Source organism: Trachypithecus francoisi, unplaced genomic scaffold (genome assembly GCF_009764315.1).
Source record: "Trachypithecus francoisi isolate TF-2019V2 unplaced genomic scaffold, Tfra_2.0 Lachesis_group2, whole genome shotgun sequence".
NCBI lineage: Eukaryota > Metazoa > Chordata > Mammalia > Primates > Cercopithecidae > Trachypithecus > Trachypithecus francoisi.
The window spans coordinates 137,108,676-137,136,033 of record NW_022681465.1 but is presented as its reverse complement, the minus strand read 5'-3'; positions in this window follow the sequence as shown (position 1 = coordinate 137,136,033).

Genomic DNA, 27,358 nt, shown 5'->3' with positions numbered 1-27,358 from the left:
GGAGCTATAAGGTGCTATGGAAAACTTGGGAGGAATATTTAATCTAGATTGGATTGGGGGAAAATTTACTAGCAGCTTCCTCCAAATTATAACATCAATGCTAAGACCAAAGGTGAAGTAGGAATTTTGTGAGCCCAAGGTGAGTGGGTAAAAGCATTCTGGAAGGGCAGGTTGCATATGCAAGGCCTTGGAAACAGGAACCTGGTACAGCGAGGATTTGGAGGGCATGTAGTGTGGCTGGAGCATAAAGTGGAGCATAAAGAGTGGGAAGAGATGAGGCTGGACAGAGAAGCAGGACTAGACCACGAAGGACCACGTAAACAGTACAAGAGGTTTAGACACTTGAGGACAAGATCCTGGGGAAGTGCTACTAGATAGTATCCAGAAGTAAGAAAACAAATGGGCTAACTCATAAACTGCTGGGTGGCCCTGCCCCAACAGATCTCCAGACAAGGCTAGATGAACACTCACTGAGAAGGTATAAAGGGGCTTTGGATATTGAATATAAGGGGCAGCTGATGTCAGCCAAGTAGGAGGAAGCAAGTCTTTGAGACCCTTGTTTCCCTCACTGGCTCCCGATTCATGTCTATGACATCCTAAGATTTATTTATTTTTTTCAAAAATTCGTTTTAGAACCACTGCTCAAGCCAACTTGGCGGTCTGATGATCAGGGTCCTAGTCCAATACTTGGAGGGCAGAGGAAGAAGGCAATATTTGGAGCCCCTTGCAAATATGAGCCAATATTTCTTTTCTTTCTTTCTCCTCCCCCACCCCCTGCCACCTGGACTGGATTCCTCTACCAAGCATAGACGTTGAGGGAATGTGGTCACAGAACAGTGAGGCCTTTCTGTTATTGGATCTTTCAATTCTAAAATATGCTTTTGATTTCATTTTATAGATTTCAATTCTGTAGTGAAATTCTTTGCGTGTCATCTACTTGTTTGAACAAATTTATCACAGTTATTTGAAGGTCTATGTTTGATAACTGATATTTGGAATACCTCAGGATTGGTTTCTGCTGTCTGTTTTTCTTTTTGTTACTGTTTCTTGGTATATAAGTTGTATTTGGTATATGCAAGATGACAGATTTTCTTTTCTGGCAGGCAGTTAGAGTAATTCAATCCAATTAGGACTCAGCTGAGTCAAGGTTGATTTTGACCTTTGTTAAGACTGCCCTATCTCTGCCTAATTTCTGTAGTGAGCCTATAGCCCTCCAGGGTTCTAAGTGAGATCTTTAGGTGTTTATCAGGACCCTCTCTTACTTGGTTGCTCCTGGATTCCAATTTTTATTTCCAGAGCACTCTGCGCCTGCTAAAACTTCTCCTGAGCTCTTCCAACACTTTCTGTTTGGCCTTTAAGCCTCTTGCTCTGACAGCTTAAGACTCAGCAAATGCCCCAAGGGGCAAAACAGAAGTGGGGCTCATATCCTCTTCAGAGTTCTGTCCCTTAAGTCCTAGTTGCTCTTTGATGGCTTCAAATAGATTTTAAAAATTTTGTATTTTATCCAGGTTTCTCATTGGTTCTTGTGGAAGCTACAAGCTACTCTATCATAGATAGAAGCAGAGGAATGTAACATTACATCTTGAAGATCGGTGACAACTCCTCTAACTAGGAAGTTGCAATGGTTCTCAGGAGGACTTCAGAATAGCTTACCAACTGCGCTTTGCCAGCTGTTGGTCTTGATCCCAGGGCAGAACTTTGCTGTATCACCCTTCCCCAGATCCCCTGATCCCTTTCTCAGTTTAAAACTCCCTTTACTTGGCCCTGAGACTTGGTCCCCAGTGCTGGGAAGACAGGCAAGAAAGAGGGAACAGGTAGAAAACTGTTAGTTGGCGCTCAATGGAGCAGTTTCATGGCCCACATGAAGTATTTGGGAGCATGCAGGGATTTTTTCTTTTATTGCCACATGGCTTAGGGAAGAGGATGATTGCTAGAGCCAAGTACACTTGGCAAAGTCCTGCACAATGTGATTTTATTTTATTTTTTTTGCTAAAAATATTACTTTTGCATTACGAAAAATGAAGCCCCTTCCACTAGCACTCTGGATTCCATCTACTCCTATATTCTCAATGGCTTTTTTCCTTCTCAAGGGAAAAAATTCCTCCTGTATCTCATTTATTTTTCTTCTCTATTGGATTAATCCCATAAACATTAAAAACAAGCACAAATGTCTCCAATTAAAAGCAATATCAAATAGAAAGAAGAACTTCCTTGATTTTACATCTTCCTTTAGACTACCATCTAATTTCTTGGCTTTCTTCCACAGAAAACCTTCTTGAAGGTGATCCAGGGTAGGCAAGCTCCAAAAGTGGAGCTTAGCCCATGGAGGTTCTTGGCTTCACCCAGTAAAGAATTCAAGGGTAAGCCAGCAGTGTTAGACAGCAACTTTTATTGAAGTGGCAGTGTACAGTAACAGCAGAGGTACTGCTCCTTGTGGAGCAGGGCTACCCCATAGGCTCTGTGCCTAGAGTGGCAGCTCAGAGGCAGTTCTGAGTGACTTCTGCATAGTCTTCTCTTTAACTTGCATATAATTAAAAGTGAATATTTATAATTTTAATATATGCAAAATAAAGAGAAGGGTATTCTCTATTTCTAGAAATAGGGAAGTAACTTCTTGGTTGTCAGGTCGTTGCTTTGCCACTGGAAAGGGGCAGCAACTTCTGGGTGTTGCCATGGCAATGATAAACTGATATGGCACTGGTAGGCATGTCTCATGGAGAGGTGTTTTTGCCTCTTCCCTAGTTCTCAATCTGGTCTGGTGTCTGAGCCTCACCTCTGGAGTTCAGTCCCACCTCCTACTTCAAAAGGGTCATCTATAATCTTTCTCTACTTCCTTATCTCACATTTGCTCCTCCACCCACTGCAGTCAGTCCCACCATTCCACTGAGCACGCTTGGAGTGCTAAATCCAAATCACTTCTCTCTTCTCATCTTACTTGACGCCTTAGTAGTATTTATCATGGGCCATCATTCCCTTTTCTGGAAACATTCTTCTGGCTGCTATGAAATCATGCTCTCCTTGGTTTCTTCTTCTCTGGTCATGTCTTCTCTGAGACCTCTGCTGGCTCCTGCTTCATTCTCTCTCTTGATGTTCGAATGCCCCAGATCACTGTTCAGTTTCTCTATCTCCTCTTCATTCAGGTAACCTCATCTGGCTCCGTGGTTTACTTTTGATAGCTATGTGAGAATTCCTAAAATTAAGCCCAATCTTAACCTCTCCTTTGGACACCATTTGTATATTCAACTTCTTCTCATGTATGTCTGATGGGCATCATAAATTTGACCTGCTGAAATGGGAATTCTTGGTTTATCTTCCCAACACACATGCTTTTGCCTAGTGTTCCACAATCCCTAAGTTGTTCAAATCAAAAGTCTTGGGATTTTCATGAAGTTCTTTTTCCCTTTTTCCTCTATATCTGATCTATAAACAAATCCCTCCGAATTATATCCTTAGTATTCCCAGCCTTCTCTAGTTCACGCCACTGTTATCTCTGGCCTAGATTTAGGCACTTGTTTTCTAACAGATCTTCCTGCTTCCATGCTTGCTTTGCTATGATCCATTCTCTTCACAGCAGGCAGAGTGACTTTCTCAAAACATAATCATGTCACGTCACTTTCCTCACTTGCCTAAAATTCACTAGTGGCTTTCCTACTCAACAAAAATCCAAACTTCTTCCCAGTTTAGCAATCCCTCTATGTTCTGGCTGCCTCCTACCACTCTGACTTTAATTTGTACCGCTCTTTCTCTGGCTCACTTGGCTCCGCCATACTGACCAAGTGCTGTTCCACAACCAAGTTCCTTAACACCTTAGGTCCTCGGCGCTTTATTCCTTCTGCCTGGAATACCTTTTCCTTGTCATGTGGCTGGCCACTTCTTGTCCCTCAGGTCTTAGCTTGCAAGTCACGTCTTTCTGATCATCTAATCTGAACTAGCCAGATAGTCACTTGTAATCTCTTACCTGTTTTAATTCTCTACATTTTACTTATCACTATCTGGTATTTTCTTAATTGATTTATTCATGTATTCATTCATTTTCTTACAGCCAATATCTCCCAATTAGAATACAGACAACATGGGAATATGAGATTATCTATTTTATTTACTATTGAGTGCTCAGGGTCTAAAAGAACACCTAGCACCTAACAAGCAGAAAGATTTCAGTAAATATTTGCAAGAAATTGGGTATTTGTAAAAATACTGTAGGAGATGGAAACTTTGAATTCCACTTGACTCTAAATCAAATATTAAGTCATTTCCTTTATCAGACTTTTGTTTTCTTACTTTTAAAAATAAGAGATGCTCTCAAAGCTAGTCAGTCATGCTAGTGTCCTCTGTTACCATAGATTGGATTTACCAGTTTCTGAAATTTCTTATAATGAAAACAAACATTAGATACTCTTATATCTAGCTTTTTGACTCAATGTTCTATCCGTGAAATTCATTTATTTGTTTCATGTAGGAATAGTGCATCTTTTCCATTGCTACGTACTTTTGGTGTTTGAATACATCAAAATATATGTAGCCATTCAAAACAAAAACAAACAAACAAAAAACAACAACAACAACAAAAAAAGGAGGGTGATGGTGATGACAGAGCAGACCAGTGGTTGAAAAACTGTGTTCTACAGAAGCTCCTCTTCCTCTCCAGGACTGGCATGGTTGAGGGGCCAAGAGAGTGAGGCTTCAGCATCTTCTCCTCTTCCCTTTTCCCCCTCCAACCAGAATGGTAGTTGGGCCATTTTGGTTTTGTTTATTTTACAGATGATCATTTGGTCATCCGGGTGTTAGGTCAGATTGCATTTATAAAAACGCTTCTGCTGTCTAAAAGAATATCCTTTAACTCAGCTATTGATGCCACACATTGGATTTTGAGCTCTTCTACCTTTGAGCTATATGACTTAAGTGAATTAATCACTCTGTGCCTATATTTCCACAAATGTACACATGTGGTATCAATAATAATGTCAGGTTAGGTTACATGAGCTAATGCATGTAAAATGCATTCCAACTGCTATAACTATTATTATTATTATTATTATTTTGTCATTGTCATCATCTACTTCACCATCCTTGCCTGGGTCACTTTCCCCTCTGCTGATCTATGTTAATTTGAGGCTTTGTTGTAGTCACTCAGCCTGGGCTCCCATTCAGTGGAAAACTGGATGCCTCCTACTTCTATTCCTAGCAGCAGGATGGGGTATCCTAGTTGGGTCTCCTGGCTTACCCCACCCAGTGCACCAGAAATAAACCAACTCAAACTTGAATGCCTGGGAAAAGTTGCTCTGCTCCTTGCCAGACCATGTTTCTCAAAAAGAAGAGGGAAGGAAAAAAGAAGATACAGTCTCAGTTAAGCTCCTCAAGTACACTGTGAACGTGACACTCCTAAGGTGTCCAAGTCAGGTTCCAAAAACTAATGGGTTATACACAGATGTCAGTACAGACACAAAGCTTGAGTTTCATTTTTCATTTAATCACAGGATGACCTTGGCCAAGGCATTATGTCATCATCACAGGTTCTCTGGATTCATTGACATCCTATTTCCCCACTAAGCATTACCTGGGTAGATTGAAGTGTTGTGCATTTGCCAATGGGCAGTTGGGAGATGGGATAACTGCATAGCAATATGCAAAACACAGATGTTAGGTAGAAGAGTGAGCCTTGTATGATGTATCCCTGAGGATCCAGGATCCACAGGGAAATCTCAGGGCATAAAGGAAGTACACTATATCATGAAAAGCCATGCCCCAGGATGTGTTCCCAGGCCACTAGAGAAGTAGGTAGTTAGAGCCATTCTCAGTTGCTCTGGTATCTATTTCCCTGCCTGCCTTGGAAAATTCATCACCCCTTTCTCCTTTCTTTCTGATGCTGGCTTCAAATAAGCAATTCGGTGAGGTCTTGCCATCAGAAACTAAGGCATACTGGCTTGCTGCACTTTTATTTGAGACTCAGGTCAAACACTGACGTACTTACTCCCTAATGACTTTGGGTATTTTGCCATGATGGGAGTGGTGGTGGGGGTAGAGGCGGTTAAAAATTATGCTATTTACAAGAGTAGTTTCCCACTTGTACTGTGAGGCATGCACATCTTTCAGAAACGCTGAATTCCATATGCATCATGTTTCATTTGTGTCTGGCTAGGAGTGCCATTACAGGGTTAGACTAGACATTAAAACAACAGGTCACTTGTCTCTAAGTAAAGACAATACTGTTGCAAAGCTTTTCTAATAAATGATAAAATCTATGTTTGAATCCGGAACTATTCTTCAATTCCACCTTTTTTATTCAAGAGGTAGGACTGAATCTCTGCTCCACCATATAGCTCTGGGACCTTGGGCAAGTTTTTTCACCTTAGTTTCCTCATTTGTAAACCAGGGATAATAAAACCTACCTCATAGAATTATTATGAGTATTTTATTATCATTATTTCATTTCAATGGGTTTTTGGGCAGTAGGTGGTGTTTGGTTACATGGATAAGTTATTTAGCGGTGATTTCTGAGATTTCAGTTCACCTTTCACCCGAGCAGTGTACACCCTACCCAATGTGTAGTCTTTGATTCCTCTTCGACCTCCCACCTTTTCCCTCAAGTCCCTAAAGTCCATTGTATTGTTCTTATGCCTTTGTGTCCTCACAACTTAGCTCTCACTTATGAGTGAGAGCATATGATGTTTGGTTTTCCATTCCTGAGTTATTTCACTTAGAGTAATGGTCTCCAATTCCATCCAGGTTGCTGCAAATACCATGATTTTGTTCTTTTATATGGTCGAGTAGTATTTGATGGTATATGTGTGTGTGTAAATATATATATATACTATATACTATATATATATACTGTATACTATATATATAAAATATCATATTTTCTTTATCCACTTGATTGATATCTTTTTGTATAATGACTTATTTTCCTTTGGGTAGATACCCAGCAGTGGGATTGCTGAATCAAATGGTAGATCTACTTTTAGTTCTTTAAGGAATCTCCACACTGTTTTCCCTAGTGGTTGTACTAGTTTATATTCCCACTAGCAGTGTAAAAGTGTCTCCTTTTCACCACATCCACGCCAACATTTATTATTTTTTGATTTTGTAATTATGGCCATTCTTGCAGGAGTAAGGTGGTATTGCATTGTGGTTTTGATTTGCATTTCCTTGATAATTAGTAATGTTCAGCATTTTTTCATATGTTTGTTGGCCATTTGTATATCTTCTTTTGAGAATTGTCTATTCATATCCTTAGCCCACTTTTTGATGGGATTTTTTTTTCTTTCTGATTTGTTTGAATTCTTTGTAGGTTCTGGACAGTAGTCCTTTGTCGGATGCAAAGTTCGCAAACATTATCTCCCACTCTCTGGGTTGTCTGTTCACTCTGCTGATTATTTCTTTTGCTGTGTAGAGCTTAATAGTTTAATTAAGTCTCATCAATTTATCTTTGTTTTGTTGCATTTGCTTTTGGGTTCTTGGTCATGAAGTCTTTGCCTAAGCCAATGTCTAGAAGGGTTCTTCTGATGTTAGCTTCTAGAATTTTTGTGGTTTCAGGTCTTAAGTTTAAGTCTTTGATCCATCTTGAGTTGATTTTTGTATAAGGTGAGAGATGAGGATCCAGTTTCATTCTTCTACATGTAGCTTGCCAATTATCCCAGCACTATGTGTTGAATAGGGTGTCCTTTCCCCACTTTATGTTTTTGTTTGCTTTGTTGAAGATCAGTTGGCTGTATTTGGCTTTATTTTTGGATTCTCTATTCTGTTCCATTGGTCTATGTGCCTGTTTTTATACCAGTACCAGGTGTTTTGATGACTATGGCCTATGGTGTAGTTTGAAGTCAGGTAATGTAATGTCTCCAGATTTGTTCTATTTGCTTAGTCTTGCTTTGGCTATTTGGGCTCTTTTTTGGTTCCAGTATTTATCCATGGTTCCTAAAATTCTATGACTTTGGGGATTGTTTTTTTCTAGTTTGGTGAAGAAGTATGATGGTATTTTGTTGGGCATTGCATTGAATTTGTAGGTTGCTTTTGGTAGTATGGTCATTTTCACGATATTGATTCTACCTATCCATGAGCATGGGGTGTATTTCTATTTATTTGGGTCATCTATGTTTTCTTTCAGCAGTGTTTTGTAGTTTTTCTTGGAGAAGTGCTTCACCTCCTTGGTTAGGTATATTCCCAAGAATTTTATTTTATTTTATTTTAGTTTTTGCAGCTATTGTAAAAGGGGTTGAGTTATTGATTTGATTCTCAACTTGGTTGCTGTTGGTGTATGGCAGAGCTACTGATTTGTATACATTGATTTTGCAACTTGAAACTTTACTGAGTTCATTTATCAGATCTAGGAGCTTTTTGGATGAGGCTTTAGGGTTTTCTAGGTATACAATCATATCTTCTGTGAACAGTGACAGTTTGACTTCCTCTTTACCAATTTGCATGCCCTTTATTTCTTTCTCTTGTCTGATTGCTCTGGCTAGGACTTCCAGTACTATGTTGAATAGAAGTGAAAGTGGGCATCCTTTTCCTGATTCAGTTCTTATAGAGAATGCTTACAACTTTTCCCATTCAATATAATGTTGGCTGTGTGTTTGTCATAGATAGCTTTTATTACCTTAAGATATGTCCCATTTATGCTGATTTTGCTGAAGGTTTTAATCATAAAACAATGATGGGTTTTGTCGAATGCTTTTTTCTGAATCTATTTAGATGATCATGTGATTTTTGTTTTTAATTCTGTTTATGTGGTGTATCACATTTATTGACTTACATATGTTAAACCATCCTTGGTATGAAACCCACTTGATCATGGTGGATTATCTTTTCAATATATTGTTGGATTTGGTTCATTAATATTTTGCTGAGGATTTTTGCATCTATTTTCATTAGGAATATTGGTCTGTAGTTTTCTTTTTTGTTATGTCCTTCCCTGGTTTTGATATTAGGGTGATGATACTGGCTTCGTAAAATGATTAGGGGAGGATTCCCTCTTCCTCTATCTTGTGGAATAGTGTCAATAGGATCGATATCAATTCTTCTTTGAATATCTGATAGAATTCAGCTGTGAATTATCTTGTCTTGGATTTTTTTTTTGTTGTTAGCAATTTAAAAATTACCATTTCAATCTCATTGCTTGTTTTTGGTCTGTTCAGAGATTCTATGTTTTCCTGGTTTAATCTAGGAGGGTTATATATTGTCGGGAATTTGTCCATCTCCTGTAGGTTTTCTAGTTTGTGTGCCTAAATGTGTTCATAGTAGCTTTGAACATCTTTTGCATTTCTGTGGTATCAGTTGATATCTCCCATTTTGTTTCTAATTGAGCTAATTTTGATCTTCTGTCTTCTTTTCTTGGCTAATGTCACTAATGGTCTATCAATTTTGCTTATCTTTTCAAAGAGCCAGCTTTTCACTTTATTTATGTTTTATACTTTTTGTTGTTGTTTCAATTTCATTTAGTTCTGCTATGATCCTTGTTATTTCTTTTCTTCTGCTGAGTTTGGGTTTGGTTTGTTCTTGTTTCTGTAGTTCCTTGAGGTGTGACCTCAGATTGCCTATTTGTGCTCTGTCAGACTTTTTGGTGTAGGCATTTAATGCTTATGAATTTTCCTCTTAGCACCACTTTTGCTGTATCCCAGAGGTTTTGATAGGTTGTGTCACTATTATTGTTCAGTTTGAATACTTTTAAAATTTTCATCTTGATTTTATTGTTGACCCAGTGATCATTTGGGAGCAGGTTATTACATTTCCATGAATTTTGTACAGTTTTGAGAGTTTCTTATGGAGTTGATTTCTTATTTTATTCCGTTGTGGTCTGCAAGAGTACTTGATATAATTTCTATTTTCTTAAATTTATTTAGACTTGTTTTGTGGCCTACCATATGGTCTATCTTGGAGAACGTTCTACATGCTGATGAATATGTATATTATGCAGTTGTTGGATAGAATGTTCTGTAAATATCTGCCAAGTTCATTTGTTCTGGGGTATAGTTCAAGTCCATTGTTTCTTTGTTAGCTGCCTTGATGACCTGTCTAGTGCTGTCAGTGGAGTATTGAAGTACCCCATTATCATTTTCTTGCCATCTATCTCATTTCTTATTACATCACGGGGTGTAATAGTAATAGTTTCATAAATTTTGGAGCTCCAATGTTAGGTGTATATGTATTTAGGATTGTGATATTTTCCTGTTGGACCATTCATTTTATCATTATATAATGTCCCTCTGTCTTTTTAAACCATTGTTGTTGCTTTAAAGTCTGTTTTGGCTGATATAAGAATGGCTACTCCTGCTAACTTTGGGTATCCATTTGCACGGAATATCCTTTTCCACCCCTTTACCTTAAGTTTATGTGAGTCATGTGTTAGGTGAGTCTCCTGAAGAGAGCATATACTTGGTTGGTGAATTCTTATCCATTCTGCCGTTTTGTATCTTTTAAGTGGAGCATTTAGGCCATTTACATTCAATGTTAGTATTGATATGTGAAGTACTATTCTATCTATCATGCTAACTGTTGCCTGAATATCTTTCATTTTTCATGTTGTTATTCTTTTATAGGTCCTGTGAGATTTATGCTTTAAGGAGGTTCTATTTTGGTGTATTTCAAGGATTTCTTTCCAGATTTTGAGCTCCTTTTTGCAGTTCTTGTAGTGTTGGCTTGATAGTGGCAACATCTTTCAGCATTTGTTTGTCTGAAAAAGACTGTATCATTCCTTCATTCATGAAGCTTAGTTTTGCCAGATACAAAATTCTTGGCTGATAATTATTTTGTTTCAAGAGGCTAAAGATAGGACCCCAATCCTCTCTAGCTTGCGGGGTTTCTGCTGAGAAATCTACGGTTAATGTGATAGGTTTTCCTTTATAGGTTACCTGATGCTTTTGCCTCACAGCTCTTAAGATTCTTTCCTTCATCTTAACTTTAGGTAAGCTGATAACTATGTGCCTAGGTGATGATCCTTTTGCGATTAATTTGCCGGCTGTTCTTTGAGCTGCTTGTATTTGGATGGCTAGGTCTCTAGAAAGGCCAGCGAAGTTTTCCTTGATTATTCTCTCAAATATGTTTTCCAAACTTTAGATTTATCTTCTTCTTTGTGAACACCAATTATTCTTAGGTTTGGTTGTTTAACATAATCCAAAACTTCTTGGGGGCTTGGTTCATTTTCTTAAAATTATTTTTTCTGTGTCTTTGTTGGATTGGATTAATTTGAAAGCCTTGTCTTTAGGCTCTGAAGTTCTTTCTTCTACTTGTTCCATTATATTGCTGAGACTCTTCAGTGTATTTTGCATTTCTCTAAACCTGTCCTTTGTTTCTGGAAGTTGTGATTGTTTTTTATTTATGGTATGTATTTCTCTGGAGATTTTTCCATCCATATCCTGTATTATTTTTAAAATTTATTTAAGTTGGTATTCACCTTTCTCTAGCCTCTTTGAGTAGTTTAATAATTGACCTTCTGAATTCTTTTTCTGGCAATTAAGAGATTTCTTCTTGGTTTAGATCCACTGCTGGTGAGCTAGGGTGATCTTTTGAGGATGTTAGAGAATGTTGTTTTGTCATATTACTGGAATTGTTTTTCTGGTTCCTTCTCATTTAGGTAGACTATGTCAGAGGGAAGATCTGGGACTCAAGGGCTGCTGTTCACATTCTTTTGTCCCATGGTGTGTTCCCTTGATGTGGCACTGTCCCACTTCCCCTAGGGATGTAGATTCCCGAAAGCTGAAATGTAGTGATTATTATTTCTCTTCTGGGTCTAGTCACCCAGTGGAGCTACAAGGCTCTGGGCTGGTACTGGGGAGTGTCTGCAAAGAGTCCTGGGATCTGTCTTCAGGTCTCTCTGTTGTGGATACCAGCGCCTGCTCTGGTGGAGGTAGCAGGGGAGTGAAGTGGACTCTGTTAGGGTCCTTGGTTGTAGTTTTGTTTAGCACCCTAGTTTTGTATTGGTTGGCCTCCAGTCCAGAGGTGGTGTTTTCAAAAAAGCATCAGCCGCAGTAGTATAGGGAAGATGTAAGCTTGCTTTAAGGTCTTTTGGATAAGTATCTGGGTTTCTCAGGTGGTAGGTGGGGCCGTGGAGCTCCCAAGAGATTATGTCATTTATCTTTGGAATTCAGTAGTTCTTGGAGCACAAGTTCATGATGTGAGTTCCACACAGTGCTCCGTCCATCCGAGTGGGAGCTGCAAGCTAGTCCTGCCTCCTATCTGCCATTTTTTTCTCTCTGTTCTATTATAAGTATTATATGAGATAATATATGGAAATATTTAGCATAGCACCTCACACAGAATGAGTGCTCAATGTATGTTAAATGCTACTGTTAAATGTCACTACTAGTAATTGGGAAACAGGAATAAGAAAAACAGGAAGATGAGAATTGAGCTCAGGCACATAACCTAGGCAGAGAAATGTCACCAAACTATAAAATATATACCCTGCAATCCAGCTGGCAGACTACATAAGTCTCCTTGCTCAAGTACTGAAACACAGAGGCCCATGTGCTCTCTAACACAGTGTCACCAGACCTTTTTGATCATGCACTCTATCAGTGAACCAATTTTAAGCTCTCCCCCCAAAAAATATATTTGTTTATTCATTTATAAGTTACAAACATGCACTAATGTACTATTGTGTATATTATAAAATATATAAAATATAAATTTTTAAAAGCTGAGAGACAAATAAATATCAAGGGGTCGTCTAATAGCTCCTCCTCTTTTTTTTAAAGACTTCTCTGCTGGTCTATCTGTGGGACTGGCTTTAAAAGAGGCCATTCTGAACCCAAAAAAAGAACATATAGACAAAATAATCTTAAGCCAAAAAGAACAAAGCTGGAGGCATCATGCTACCTGACTTCAATAAGGCTACAGTAACCAAAACAGCATGGTACCAGTACCAAAACAGATATATAGACCAAAGGAACAGAACAGAGGCCTCAGAAATAATGCCACACATCTACAACCATCTGATCTTTGACAAACTTCACAAAAACAAGCAATGGGGAAAGGATTCCATATTTAATAAATGGTGTTGGGAAAACTGACTAGCCATATGCACAAAACTGAAACCGGACCCCTTCCTGACACCTTATACAAAAATTAATTCAAGATGGATTAAAGACTTAAACATAAGATGTAAAACCATAAAAACCCTAGAAGAAAACCTAGGCAATACCATTCAGGACATAGGCATAGGCAAAGACTTCATGACTAAAACACCAAAAGCAATGGCAACAAAAGCCAAAATTGACAAATGGGATCTAATTAAACTAAAGAGCTTCTGCACAGCAAAAGAAACTACCATCAGAGTGAATAGGCAACCTACAGAATGGGAGAACATTTTTGCAATCTATGCATCTGACAAAGGGCTAATATCCAGAATGTACAAGGTACTTAAATTTAAAGAAAAAACAACCCCTCCAAAAAATGAGCAAAGGATATGAACAGACACTTCTCAAAAGAAGGCATTTATGCAGCCAATAAACATATGAAAAAAAGCTCATCATCACTGGTCATTAGAGAAATGCAAATCAAAACCACAATGAAATACTATATTATGCCAGTTAGAGTGGTGATCATTAAAAAGTCAGGAAACAACAGATGCTGGAAAAGAGGTGGAGAAATGGGAACACTTTTATACCGTTGGTGGGAATGTAAATTAGTTCAAACATTGTGGAAGACAGTGTGGTGATTCCTCAAGGATCTAGAACCAGAAACACCATTTTACCCAGCAATCCCATTACTGAGTATAAACACAAAGGATTATAAATCATTCTACTATAAAGACACATGCACACATATGTTTATTGCAGCATAGTTCACAATAGCCAAGACTTGGAACCAACCCAAATGCCCATCAATGACAGAACCAGGGAATACTATGCAGCCATATAAAAGGAGGAGTTCATGTCCTTTGCAGGGACATGGATGAAGCTGGAAACCAGCATTCTCAGCAAACTAACTTAGGAACAGAAAACCAAACACTGCATGTTCTCACTCATAAGTGGGAGTTGAATAATGAGAACACATGGACACAGGGAGGGAAACATAACTTACCAGGGCCTGTCACGGGATTGGGGCTAGGAGAGGGATAGCATTAGGATAAATACCTAATGTAGATGACAGGATTATGGGTGCAGCAAACCACCATGGAATGTATATACCTATGTAACAAAGCTGCACGTTTTGCACATATATCCCAGAACTTGAAGTACAATAAAAATTAAAATAAATAAATAAATAAAAACCCATCTCCAAAAACAAAAAGAAAGAGGCCATTCTACCAGGCTCCCTGTTGCAAGGATCAAATGAAGTAACACCCTTCATAAAGCAGTTATAAAGTTTTAGTTATGCTTATTATCATCGTTAGTTAAACCATGTATGCATATAAACAGTAAAAATGATTTTAAAAAGTCTCTTGAAAGTTACAGTTCAATGATAACACACAGAGCTATGCTTTGAAGACTGTGTTTATCAAAACCTTCTTGAGAATCTATCACATGCCAAATGCCATTCTAAGAATCAGGGATTGAGATTGACAAGACAAAATCCTGGCCACTTAAGTATCTGGACTTCTAATAGGAAAGCTACACCATTGTGCATAAATACAGAACCATGTAACATGTACAGTGAAAGAAAACAGAAAATCAGAATGAGAGGAAGGAGTAGGAGCTCTCAGGGAAGGCTACCCAAAAGAAGTGATCCCTAGGTGTGGTTTTTCAAAGGTAAATAAGTATCAACAGGAAAACAAAGAAGAAAGAGCGTTTGGGCTAAAAGCACAGAAGTGTAACACCACCTACACATTCAGCATTCTACCTGCTCTCTGGGATGCTGGGCATGGCTGAAGTGTTGGATTGTGAGGGAACGAGAAGGCCAGAGATGATGTTAGAAAACATGGTCAAGGGCTAGGTCATGAGGCTTTGTGCTTCTTGATGAAGTTTGGGCTGAAACTCAGGATGGAGGATGCATTAAAGTTCATAGGAAGGAGAGTGGCATGATCAATGAGACTTGCATGTTAGGAGAATTCTTCTGACTATTCTGTGGAAGGAGGGTTGTCAGCCACAGAGCTGGGAGGCTAGGGACTCCTTGAACTCCAGGAGAAGGGAGGTGAACCTGAACTGACCCTGTAGGAAGGATAGTTAATGGCACTGGAAAAGATGTGAAGAAATTGGAATTTAGGAGTTCACGGAATATACATAGCCCTCTCTGCCTCTTTCATCTATTGACTCTGCAGGAAATTAAGTCAAATTCCTTCTTCTTCAGAGGCAGTGAGACTTAGTTGAAGAGTTTTCAAGCCTGAGGTCCAAAGAAACCAATGCCTCTGTCTGTTTTCCCCACAAGACTCTCCAAAGTTCACTGAAACAATTCCCAAAAGGCAGTCTCCAACCTTATCAGGGAATCTAGCCTATCAGATAAACAAGGCTGCATCTCCCACAGTTCCCACCTGTAGGGCAAGGGCCGGATTCTTAGAGAGGACAGAAGGCAGCTCCATTTGATTGGTCTTACTTTGCCCTATCAGGGAAGGGTCAACATTGGGCTCCCCAACATCAAGGAGTGGCATCTCTTAAGGGAAGGTCACCCATTTCTATGTTCATTTAGTCTCTCCCATTTCCTGGATTCCAAAATTTCAAGATGCTGGACATGAAACCCACTTTCAGCTCTCCAGCCTCCTTTCCAACTTTACTCTACTGGTTTATGGCCCTCATACCCACATTTCTATTTTTTGAACTTTTAGTGGGGTATAGAAAATATTCAGAAAAATGTACAAATTGTAGGTAAAATTTTGCAAAGTGATCACACTTGTGCAACCAGAACTCAGATTAAGAAATAAGAAGTTACCTGCATCCCAGACAGTCCCCTCACCATTGCTCCTTCCACGGACTACCTTCCGAAAGCCTAATGAATATTCTGACTTATAGCACCATAAATTTGTTCTGCCTGGTTTTGAGCTTTGTGGTTCATTAATTTTCATTGTTTTATAGTATTTTGTTGAGAAAATACACCACAATTTTTTCTATGGCTAAGTAGAATTTGAGTAGTGTCCAGTTTGAGTATTACAAGTAGACCTGCAATGAACATTCTTGTACATCTTATGGTGCTTATATGCATGTATTTCTGTTGGTTATACATCTAGTATCACAGGGTATGCTTGAACAGTAAACTGATACTGCCAATCAGTTTTCCAAAGTGGCTGCATAGACTTACAATACCACTGGCAGTGTGTAAGAGTTCTAACTAATTCACATCCTTGCCAATACTTGAAATTGTTTTTTCTGTTGTTGTTGTTGGTTCTAGTCATTCTGGTAGATGTATGATGGTGTCACATTATGATATTATTTGCATTTTTCTGATGACTAATAAAGTGTGAGATGACCACAATTTTCTGACTGGTTTAGGCTTTTCATTTCTGTTTCTCCTACTTCCAATTGTGCCTCAGTTCACTCCAATTTATGCTCAACCCTAACTTCTCTCTCTAGTCACCAATATCTATCAGCTGTAACACAATACCTGTTCTCTTCCGGTTTTCTCTTGAATCACTAATGTATCAGTGTAGGCTGTTTCAAATGCAACAGTGCAACAGTGTAGGCTATTTCATCACTCAAGTCAAACTGGCTTATGTGAAAAAGAAAGCAAAAGAAAAAAAGAAATCCTTTAGCTCATATAACTAAAAGGTCTTGTGGTATATCTCAAGCGGTGTAGCTTTATCCAGAGCTCCAACAATGCCATCACCTTCTAGTTTTTCTCTTTTCACACAGTGTTGGCTCTATGGTCAGATGTAAGATGACTGCAATAGTTCTAGTTTTATATATTAATGGTTACAGGCTTAAGTTCCAAAGTAAAGAGAGAGACTCCTTTTCCAAACTCAAACAAATAAAATGCCCTAAAATTGAGTCTTATTGGCTCTGATTGGCCTGTTTGGGTCATGTGCCAATCCTGGAACAACTTGCCTGGGAGATTGGCTAAGGCTTGGGTAATATGTCTAATCTGAAGAAGGAAGTGGAGTGGACCTGCTCTGCTCAAACCAAATGGATTAAGAGTGGAGGCAGGTTGATTTCTCAGAAGTACAGTGGGGAAAAATTACCTGGAGGGTGAAAAGATTTTGGAAAGCAAATTCAGCTGTTATCTGCTACTCTTGTTGGCCCAGTTCCAAGGCCAGAATCCTTCCATTGTTCTTGAGTTTTTATTCTCCCTCAGCTTCCACATCCATTAATTATTATGACTGCCCATCATTTCTACATCCTAAATAACTCCCTAATCCATCTATTTTATCACTACTTTTACCATTCTAGTCCAAGTGACCAATAACTTATCCTTTGACTCCTGGAATAATGTTCCATCATCCTTTCCTCTAAGCTCTAAAAATAACAGTAATAAGTAACACTTCTTGAAGGCTTTTTCAATACCCAACACTGTGCAAGTACTTTACTTTTACCATATTATTCAGTCCTCAGAGCAACTCTATGAATTAAAAAACCGTGATATACTCCATTATATGAAGAGAAAACTATAATGAGAAATAAACTTCTTAAAACTCAACTTTCTTCGATGGCTTCTCATTTACCTATATTTTTGATATCTATTACTATTTAACAAAATACTCCAAACTTTATTGTCTTGAAAATAATAGCAATCATTTATCTACGTTAAGAATCTACAGTTTAGATGGGGTTCAGCAGGGAAGGCTCATCTCTGCTTCTTACAGCGTCAGCTGAAGTGGCTTGACTAGGGAATGGAGAATCTACATCCAAGATAGCTCACTCATATGGTTGACAAGTTAATGCCGGCTATTGTCTGCAAGTTCAGAGTCAGAGACCTTAGTTCCCGTCCACATGGCCTCTCCATAGGCTGCCAGGGCTTCCTGGAAACATGGTGGCTGGAAACAAAGCCAGGAAGTAGAAGGTGCCATTTTTTAAGACCTGCCTGAGGCGAGAATCTGGCACAGCATCACAAGGCCCAAATTTAAGGAGAGGGAAGGAAAGCTCTTCTTAATAGGAGGAGTATCAGATAATTTTTGGATCAAGTTTTAAAACTGCCATATACTAATTATAAAAATTCATAAAATAAACTAAAAGGCTCTCCACAATTTGAACCTGCTAACCAATCCATTATCCCATTTCATCGTAATAGTTCCCCATGCAGAGTGGCCTTCATTCAGTTCCTCCAAAGTATTATGTTCTCTTTCACCTCAGGGCCATTACAGCTGCTATTTGTACCTGCCTGGAATGTTTTCTCTGTTTTTACCCAATCTCCTAGCTTCAGATCTCAGAGAAAACTTCTCTCCTTGGGAGAGGAGTTGATATGGTTAGGTTTTGTGTCCACACCCCAATCTCATCTTGAATTGTAATCTCCATAATCCCAAAGTGTCAAGGGAGAGACCAGATGGAGGTAATTGGATCATAAGGATGGTTTCCCTCATGCTGTTCTCGTGATAATGAGTGAGTTCTCACAGATCTAATGGATTTATAAGGGGCTCTTCCCCCTTAACTCGGCACTTCTCCTTCCTGACGTTTTGTGAGGATGGTGCCTTGCTTCCCCTTCACCTTCCTCCATGATTGTATGTTTCTTGAGGCCTCCCAAGCCATGCTGAACTGTGAGTCAATTAAACCTCTTTCCTTTATAAATTACCCAGTCTTGGGCAGTTCATTATAGCAGTATAAACATGGACTCTCACAGGAGTTTTCTCTGAGTGCTAGCCTAGGTTAAGCCCTTCTGTTTTAAGTTCTCATACAAAGTGTGGCTCATAGTAGGTGCATCATACATATGTTTTGACAAAAGAAATAATTGAATGAGTGAAAAAAATTCAGAGTGTCTCTTTAGTCTGAAACCCTCTTGCCACCTCTCTGCTTTCTTGTGCTATACCCTAGCCCCACTCAATTTCCAGTCTCCAAGTAGATGGGCTTCAGCTCTTATAGCATTTCAGCTCTTCTTGAATTTCTCACCCCTCCAGGAAGGTGACAATTCCCTAGGATCCACTTAGGTTAAACATTCAATTTCCAGAACTCACCAGCTCCAGTGCTTGTATAAATAGAAAGTCTTGAGAGCTTGTTTTCATAGAACCTTTGTCTAATGGTCACAGCATTCCTATCAGTAAAGTCTCTATTTGGTTTAAAGCTCCTGGAAGGTAGTTATGATGTGTCTGTGACTCAAAATCTCTCATATTCTTAGAAAACAGAAAACAGAAATCCTCAGGACCAGCAGAGTAAAGTTGAATTTTAATAGGCAAAGGGTACAGCATGGGCAAAGACTGAGTGGGCTGGGTGTGTTCCCTGTAGTCTAATGGGCAAGCCTTGGCTCTCATCTAGGATACATTTTTGGTCAGAAAAGAAGACAAATTTTACCACAATCAAGTGCTGCCACTTAGCCTTCCTGGGAATTGTTATTTGTATCCATCAAGTGAGGGCTCTGAGACAAGATGGTAACTTGAGGCCAGTCTAGCTCCAGCAGTTGGTGATTCTAACTAGGAGTGGTGTAGCATAGTAGTTAGTTGCTTCAACCTGGAGGCAAACAAAGCAGGGTTCAATTTCCCAGTTCTCCCCCTTTTGAAATGTGTGGTCTAGAGTAAGTTACTTTACTTCTTTGAGTCTCACTTTTGTTATCTGTAATCTGGGAATAGTAATAGCTTCTCTCTCATAAAGCTGTTGTGTGAATGCTAATGAGATAAGCTATACAAAGTATGTAGGTTATATTAGTCACTTAGTTAATGAAATAATTCAGCAAATGGTTATTGAAAACTTGTTGCAGTAAAGTGGAATGGTTATAGTCTTGATTTTGGATAATACATGAATTTAAATACAGGTTTCATCACCTACTAGTTATGTGATTTTGGCCAAGTGACTTAGGGCAAGTGACTTATCTTTTCTGAACTTTGGTTTTCTCATCTTTAAAATAAGGGTAAGAGATGAAAGCCTCACAAGATTATTGTAATAATTCAGTAAGATAACATAGATAAAATAGATCCTACAATTACTAACATATAGTATATGCTCAATAAATAAAAGTTGTTTTTGAAATTATTATTGCAAATAATTACTCTTCTTCAGAGAACAATTTGTTGATAAGTTTGGTTAAAGTATAGAGGATACTTATGGAAGAATACTGGGAGACGTTTGGAAAAGGTAGGCTGGAGGCCGGACGCGGTGGCTCACGCCTGTAATTCTAGCTCTTTGGGTGGCCGAGGCGGGCGGATCACGAGGTCAGGAGATTGAGACCATCCTGGCTAACACGGTGAAACTCTGTCTCTACTAAAAATACAAAAAAATTAGCCGGGCGTGGTGGTGGACTGTAGTCCCAGCTACTCTGGAGGCTGAGGCAGTAGAATGGCGTGAACCCGGGAGGCGGAGCTTGCAGTGAGCTGAGATCCCGCCACTGGACTCCAACCTGGGCGACAGAGCGAGACTCCATCTCAAAAAAAAAAAAAAAAAAAAAAAAGAAAAGAAAAGAAAAGAAAAGGTAGCCTGGGGCTGGTCGCGGTGGCTCACGCCTGTAATCCCAGCACTTTGGGAAGCCGAAGCGGGTGGATCACAAGGTCAGGAATTCAAGACCAGCCTGGCCAACATGGTGAAACTCCATCTCTACTAAAAATACAAAAATTAGCCAGGTGTGGTCGTGGGCGCCTGTAATCCCAGCTACTCAGGAGGCCGAGGCAGGAGAATCGCTTGCACCCAATAGGCGGAGGTTGCAGTGAACCCAGACCGCGCCACTGCACTCCATTCTGGGCAACAGAGCAACAGAGAAAGGCTCCGTCTCAAAAAAAAAGAAAAAAAAGAAAAAAGAAAAAAAAAAAAGGAAAAGGTAGGCTGAGACCGTATGTGGTAGTTCTTGAATGCACGGATGAGGAGTCCACATTTTATCCACTGGCAATGACAAGCCACTGAAGGAGTCCAGGCTTTCACAGATTATTTCAGTGTAGAATGTAGAACATATTAAAGAGAATACACACTGGAAATGGAGAGACTTTTTCATTCATCCATCCATTCATTCATTCTGTCAATCACTTGACAATTATTAAACCCCTATGTGTCAGGCCCTAGTTGGTGGGGATGGAGAGGAACACAGACAATTAAATAAGACCTAAAATGTAATAAGTACTAGAATAGAGAAACAAATCAGTGTGGTATCTAATTCAGATTTTTTGAGATATCCAAAATCTTTCCAAAATACAGTGATCTTTAAACTAAGACCTAAAGTATAAAGGAGGGAAGAGCATTCCAGGAAGAAGAAAGATCAAGCACAAAAGACAAAGAGGCCAGAGAGAGCAGGGTGAGTGGAGGACTTGAAAGACATTCAGTCTTCAAGATGAGAGGTGAGGAGAATCTGAACAGGGTTAATGACCATGGGGAGAAGAGGGGATACATGTGCATGCCATTGTGGAGATAATGGCGCAGTGTTAGAAAATGTGCTGACACACTGGGCATGCGGGAGGTGTAAGAAAAGGCGAGGTGACTTTAAATTGACATCCCATCTCATGTTAGTCAGACATCCCTTCTCATGTTAGTCAACCCTTACTTTAGTTTGTCTTTTCCTTCTCATTGGTAAATGAGATTTACCAGTTGGATAAATTGGGTTTTACTGTGTCAGTTTGGTTTAATCAGAAACTAGGTTTGGTTTCCTTTATGGTCTCAAGCCAGAGTTGTACAAGAGAGAGACTTGCATAAGATTTGAAAGGCAGAGGTGAGGCAGCAGCTGTTATCACTCTCTGAAGGTCATGTGATCAGATGGAGTGACAGACATGGCAGTACCTGGTAGCTTCCAGCTCTTCCAGCAATTCCTCTTTACAAACAGCAGCTCCAGGTCCATCATCTCATCTGCAACACCCAGAGCAGTTGCCTCAGAGAGGCAATGGTTTCCCACAGACGTCTCCTGCACTACCCCTTTATGAGCCCACTTGTGTTGCTGTATGTGCTTGACTTTTGACTTTTCAGATTTACTATGAATCCTTTTCTGATCCTTTAAATACCACTTTCGGAATTACACTTTACTAGTTTCTGCCATATTTGCATAATGTCTAATTCATATCACAACTCTCTTATTCCGTAACAATCATAACAAATCTACCCTGACTGAATATGATTAATGCAAGGCTCATAAATGTGGGTGTCACTTATCCTTGAATATTTCTGATGCACCCAGGCAGCTGGCAAAGGGTTGATATTGGTGTTTCTTCCTTCTAAGAAGAGACATAGATCATTATCTCATTTAGTTCAAAACCAAATAAAAATATATTTTTTAAGGTTCTTACTACTCTCCTTCCCTTTAACCCAGCAAAACAAGAAATAGGCAATGATAAGCCAGATGCCAACCAAATCACATAAGAAAAACTGAGAGGAGACAGAATATTTCAAAAAGAGAGGAAAAGATGTATAAAGATCCAGGGTTCACAGGGTTCACAGCTCCTCCCTAGGCTTGCCTCCCTCAGGCTTGTCATGCAGATAAAATGACATAATGGTGTACAGGCCCTCAACAAATGGTAGAAAGCTGTACAGATATGGAATCAAGTTGGGAGGACCATTTACAAGAAGGACTTTGTGCTTTCCACTCTTCAGTAGTCCTTTTAGAATATTCAGCACACCTCTGTGCTCCCACCTTCAGACAACTAGAATTTCAAAGAACATACTTACATGGTTGATGCCAGCAAGGCCTAGAGCATTTGGCTTAGGAAATACCATTGTCTGCTCCTGACCCACTAGGGAAAAGGAGCTGAGAGTACCTACAGACCGGTTTGTTCTCCTTTCATGCCAGGACTTTTCTGGAATGGAAGTGTTCTAGCAACCTCAGAATTATTTCACCTTTTCTGCCCTAGACTCTTTCATTTATTTTTTTTCTCCTCTGTCCCTGGGATAAGTCGGGGAGAAGCACCCTTAAAGAATCCAGACTCCAATAGTTGCTTGCCATGCAATTATGATTGTGAACCAGTTACTTCAACTCTCTCTCAATTTCTGCATCTGTAAAATGGCGATAATGATTTATCTCATGGTGCTGTTGTGAGGATCAAACTAGTTATACGTGTAGCCTTTAGAACATGTACGTGTAGCTACGTGTAGCATGGCACATAGTGAGTGATCCACAAGTGTTAGCTGATGTTATTATAATCAAAATAATAATAAAATTTTATTATTACATAGAATCAAAGGGTTAATTGCAGCTTTCTTGAATCCAAATCAAACATTGTGAGGTTCTACATAATCTTTATTTTTGGTATCTTCCTGGAGAAATCAGGGGATTTAGAAGCTCAGTGGTTCCTGATTGGTAGTAATGCCACTTATCAGTTTTAGTGCATGCAAAGAGAAATTGGTCTAGTTCATCTGTTATATCATGATAACTGTGAAGTAGGAAGGAACCAATATTTAGCCCAGTTTCTCCACCAGCTACAGCTCCCTCTTTCTCCTTGCCTTTGCAGCCATGCTTCCAGGCGCTTGGATGTGCTATCTCCACTTCTTCCCACCTACTTGCCTGCCGGACAGCTACCCTCCGGTCTGGCTTCTACCCTCACTTTGCCATTGAAGCCGGTTTCCCAAAGGTGACTGACAACTTTCTTGTTTCTAGATCCTTTTAACATTTCTTTGCATGCTGAAAACTTCTGCCTTCCAGAAAAATTTTCTTTGCAGCTTCCATGACATCATGCTTGTCCTCTGTAGGCATTTTTTTTTTTTTTTTTTTTTTTTTTGAGACGGAGTCTCGCTCTGCCGCCCAGGCTGGAGTGCAGTGGCCGGGTCTCAGCTCACTGCAAGCTCCGCCTCCTGGGTTTACGCCATTCTCCTGCCTCAGCCTCCCAAGCAGCTGGGACTACAGGCGCCCGCCATGTCGCCGGCTAGTTTTTGTATTTTTTAGTAGAGACGGGGTTTCACCATGTAGCCAGGATGGTCTCGATCTCCTGACCTCGTGATCCGCCCGTCTCGGCCTCCCAAAGTGCTGGGATTACAGGCTTGAGCCACCGCGCCCGGCAGGCATTTTTTTTTTCTACCTTCCTGGCAGCTGCTCATTTCCTGTTTTTTGTTTGTTTGTTTGTTTTTTGTTTTTTTGACTTATTCTTTTCCTCGAATTTTACATGTTGGTGATTTTCAGATTTGATCATAAGCCTTCTTGTCTTCTCATTACACACCTTTCCCAAGGGAATTTCATCCATTTCCAAGGCTCAACTGTTAGACAGATGGACCACTAGCTGAGCTCCTCCTCCTGAGCTTCAGACTCTTATATCTGCCTTCGTACTGGGCATTACCACCTAAATGTCACAATGGTGATTCAAATCTAGCTTTTCCTAAAGTGAACCTATTTTGCTCCACAGAATGGAAGCCTCTTCCCGTGTCCCCTCTCTCAATGACTGGAACTTCAGTTGGCATACTGTTAGAGAAACATCTTGGCATCCTATTTCTGTCTTTCTCTCACCTCCTCAACATCTGCCAACTTTACTTCCAAAATACCTCTGGGACCAGACATCTTATCTCTCTCCTTGTTGCTTCTATCCTGCTTTGGACCACCATCATCTTTCTACTGATTGATGACTATAGCCTCCTGATTGGCCTCTTGGCCGTCAGTCTTGATTCATCCAAATTATTCTCCAAGTTGCCAGAATTATATTTTGTAAGTGGAAAACTGACCTGATGTTTTCCTGCTTAAAACACTTTAGTGATTCCCAACATTTTTGAGGATAAAGATGAAATGTCCTAACTGAGTTTACAAGGACCTATATGATTTGTTACTTGGTTATTCTCTGGCCTCATTTCTGCCTTCCCCCTTATCCCCTGCAGTATTCCACATGCTAGTCCTACTGAGCTTTCATTTCCCAGAATCAGTTCACAGGCCCTTGTCTGCAACCCTTGAGGTCTCAGGTACAGGTTGCTTCTTCCAGGAAGATTCCCCTCATACTTAGGTTTGGGTTAGGTCCTCTCCCTGTTGGGACCTTGAACAGTTTAACTCACAACTCTGTCTTCTTCCTGGTGATTTACTTAGGGCTTGGGCTTTGGAGTCAGGCCATGGAAATCTGAATTCTAGCTCTGCCACCTGCAAGGTATTATTTAACTTCAGTGAGCCTCAGTTTCCTCATCTGTAAAATGGGTCTAAACCCAGAATCTATTCTATAGTTTGCAGTGAAGAGTAAATGAGATGAGACACATGGAGTGCTCAGCATAGTGTCCAGTAATGGTTGCACTGGTTACTGTTCCTATTTTCACTGGCATCTGTTCCTATCTTCACATTTTGAATTCCGTAAGAAAAGAGCCAGTCAGTCTTTTGCCTTATTGCATACCTGACAACTCAAATTCTGTTTGTCTAGCATTTTTTTCAAAAAGAACGAAGGCCACTGCCTGTTTTGGTTTTCTAGGTAGGTCATAAAGACAGAAGGTGTCATTGGTGTCTAATGATGTAAAGGAGAAAGGAAGGGAGGCTGAAGGTTAGAAATTGATTGCACAAGTGTGTTCCTTAGATATTTTTTCTTATTTATCATTGACATTTAAGATGATTTTAAAAGTAATAGATTCTTATTCTAGGAAATTTGGAAAATATGTAACTTACGAGGAATATATCAAGCACCTACGGCTTTACCATCTAAAAATCCACCATTAATATTTTCTCATTTCTTATAGCTTTTCACAAATTCATGTCTCTTTATTGAAACAGGGAACAAAAGGCATGCAACTAATTATTTGTCTAATTAATTATTTAAAATCTGTATTTTTTATTTGAATTTAAACTGCATAAGGGCAGGATTATGCACAACACTAAATGTCCAACATCTGCTGTAGTGCAAGTAGCAGCTCAATACAAATATATTGACTAAATTACTACATATATTTAACTTGGTATCTTCATTATTTTTAAAATTTCAACATTATCTTGTATTTCCCCATGCCATTATTTATTTCTCTATTAATTATTTTTATTGATTCCTTAATAGTCTTAATTGACATTTGTGTGTCAGAAATAATTTAATCATTTATTGTTGGACATTTAGGGTATGTCAGTTCTTCATTATTTTCATTAATACTGCGGCAGACATTCTTGTGCATAGTTTTATGCCTAAATATTAGATTATTTCCTTAAGCTCCTTTCCTAGAAGAAGAATCTTGTTACAAGTCTTTAAAAAATATTCTAAAATTCTCTATTCTATTTGCCTCACATTGTCTGTAAAACATTCACACTCACTGTTTTGTGACTTTTTCTGTCTCTCTAATGAACCTGAGATAAATAACAGCCAAAGCCCAGGGCTCAGCCTTACTCACCCTCCTGCTCTCCACGCTAGGAGAAAATGCTCTTGTTCCTGCCCTGGGAACCACCATCATTTACACCTTTGTCTTATTATATACATCAGGTTACAGAAGGGGAACAAAAACAGATTATTTTTTATTCTTCTTCTCCCTCCCCTTTTTTCTTTTTCCCCCATCTCTTCGCCCTGGGCCCTCCCCTCTTTCTGCCTCTTCTTCTTCCTCATTCTCCTCCTACTCACACCTTTCTAAGAAAAAAAAAGAAACAAAACTTTTTGAAAAAAATATATTTATTATATATTGTTGTTAATTAAAGAAGAAACTTAATGAAAGGAAGGGAAGGAGAGAAAGGTGTCAGAGAGAGAAAAAGAAAGCAAGCTAGAAAAAGAGAAGGGAATGAGAAGAGACGAGAAACAACATTTTAGAGCAGGGAGAATCATTAGAGAATGACAGAGGAGAAAACAGAAGAAAAAATCTTGGTGTAGCAAAATATATATTTGAGGCCATTCTTATACAACCCTTTGGTAAACATTTTTCTGACAGCCCTTCAGAGATTTGAAGAAGTTATTATAGTTCTATAAATTTTATTTTATTTTTATTTTTGCCTTTTTCCCCAGAGTAAGCTTATTTATTTATTTTTAAATTTTACCTTAATTTCTGGGATACATGTGCAGAACATACAGGTTTGTTACATAGGTATACATGTGCCATGGTGGTTTGCTGCACGTATCAACCATCATCTAGGTTTTAAGCCCCACATGCATTAGGTATTTGTCCTAATGCTCTCCCTCCCTTTTTGCCTTACCCCCCAACAGGCCCTGGTGTGTGATGTTCCTTTCCCTGTGTCCGTGTGTTCTCATTGTTCAACTTCTACTTATGAGTGAGAACATGAGGTGTTTGGTTTTCTGTTCCTGTGTTAGTTCGCTGAGAATGATGGTTTCCAGCTTTATTCATGTCCCTGTAAAGGACATGAACTTATTCTTTTTTATGGCTGCATAGTATTCCATGGTATATATGTGCCTATTTAATTATTTATTTATTTGAGACAGCCTTGCTCTGTCACCCAGGCTGGAGTGCAGTGGTGCAATCTCAACTCACTGCAACCTCCGCCTCCCATGTTCAAGCGATTCTCCTGCCTCAGCCTCCCGAGTAGCTGGGATTACAGGTGCATGACACCACACCCAGCTAATATTTTGTATTTT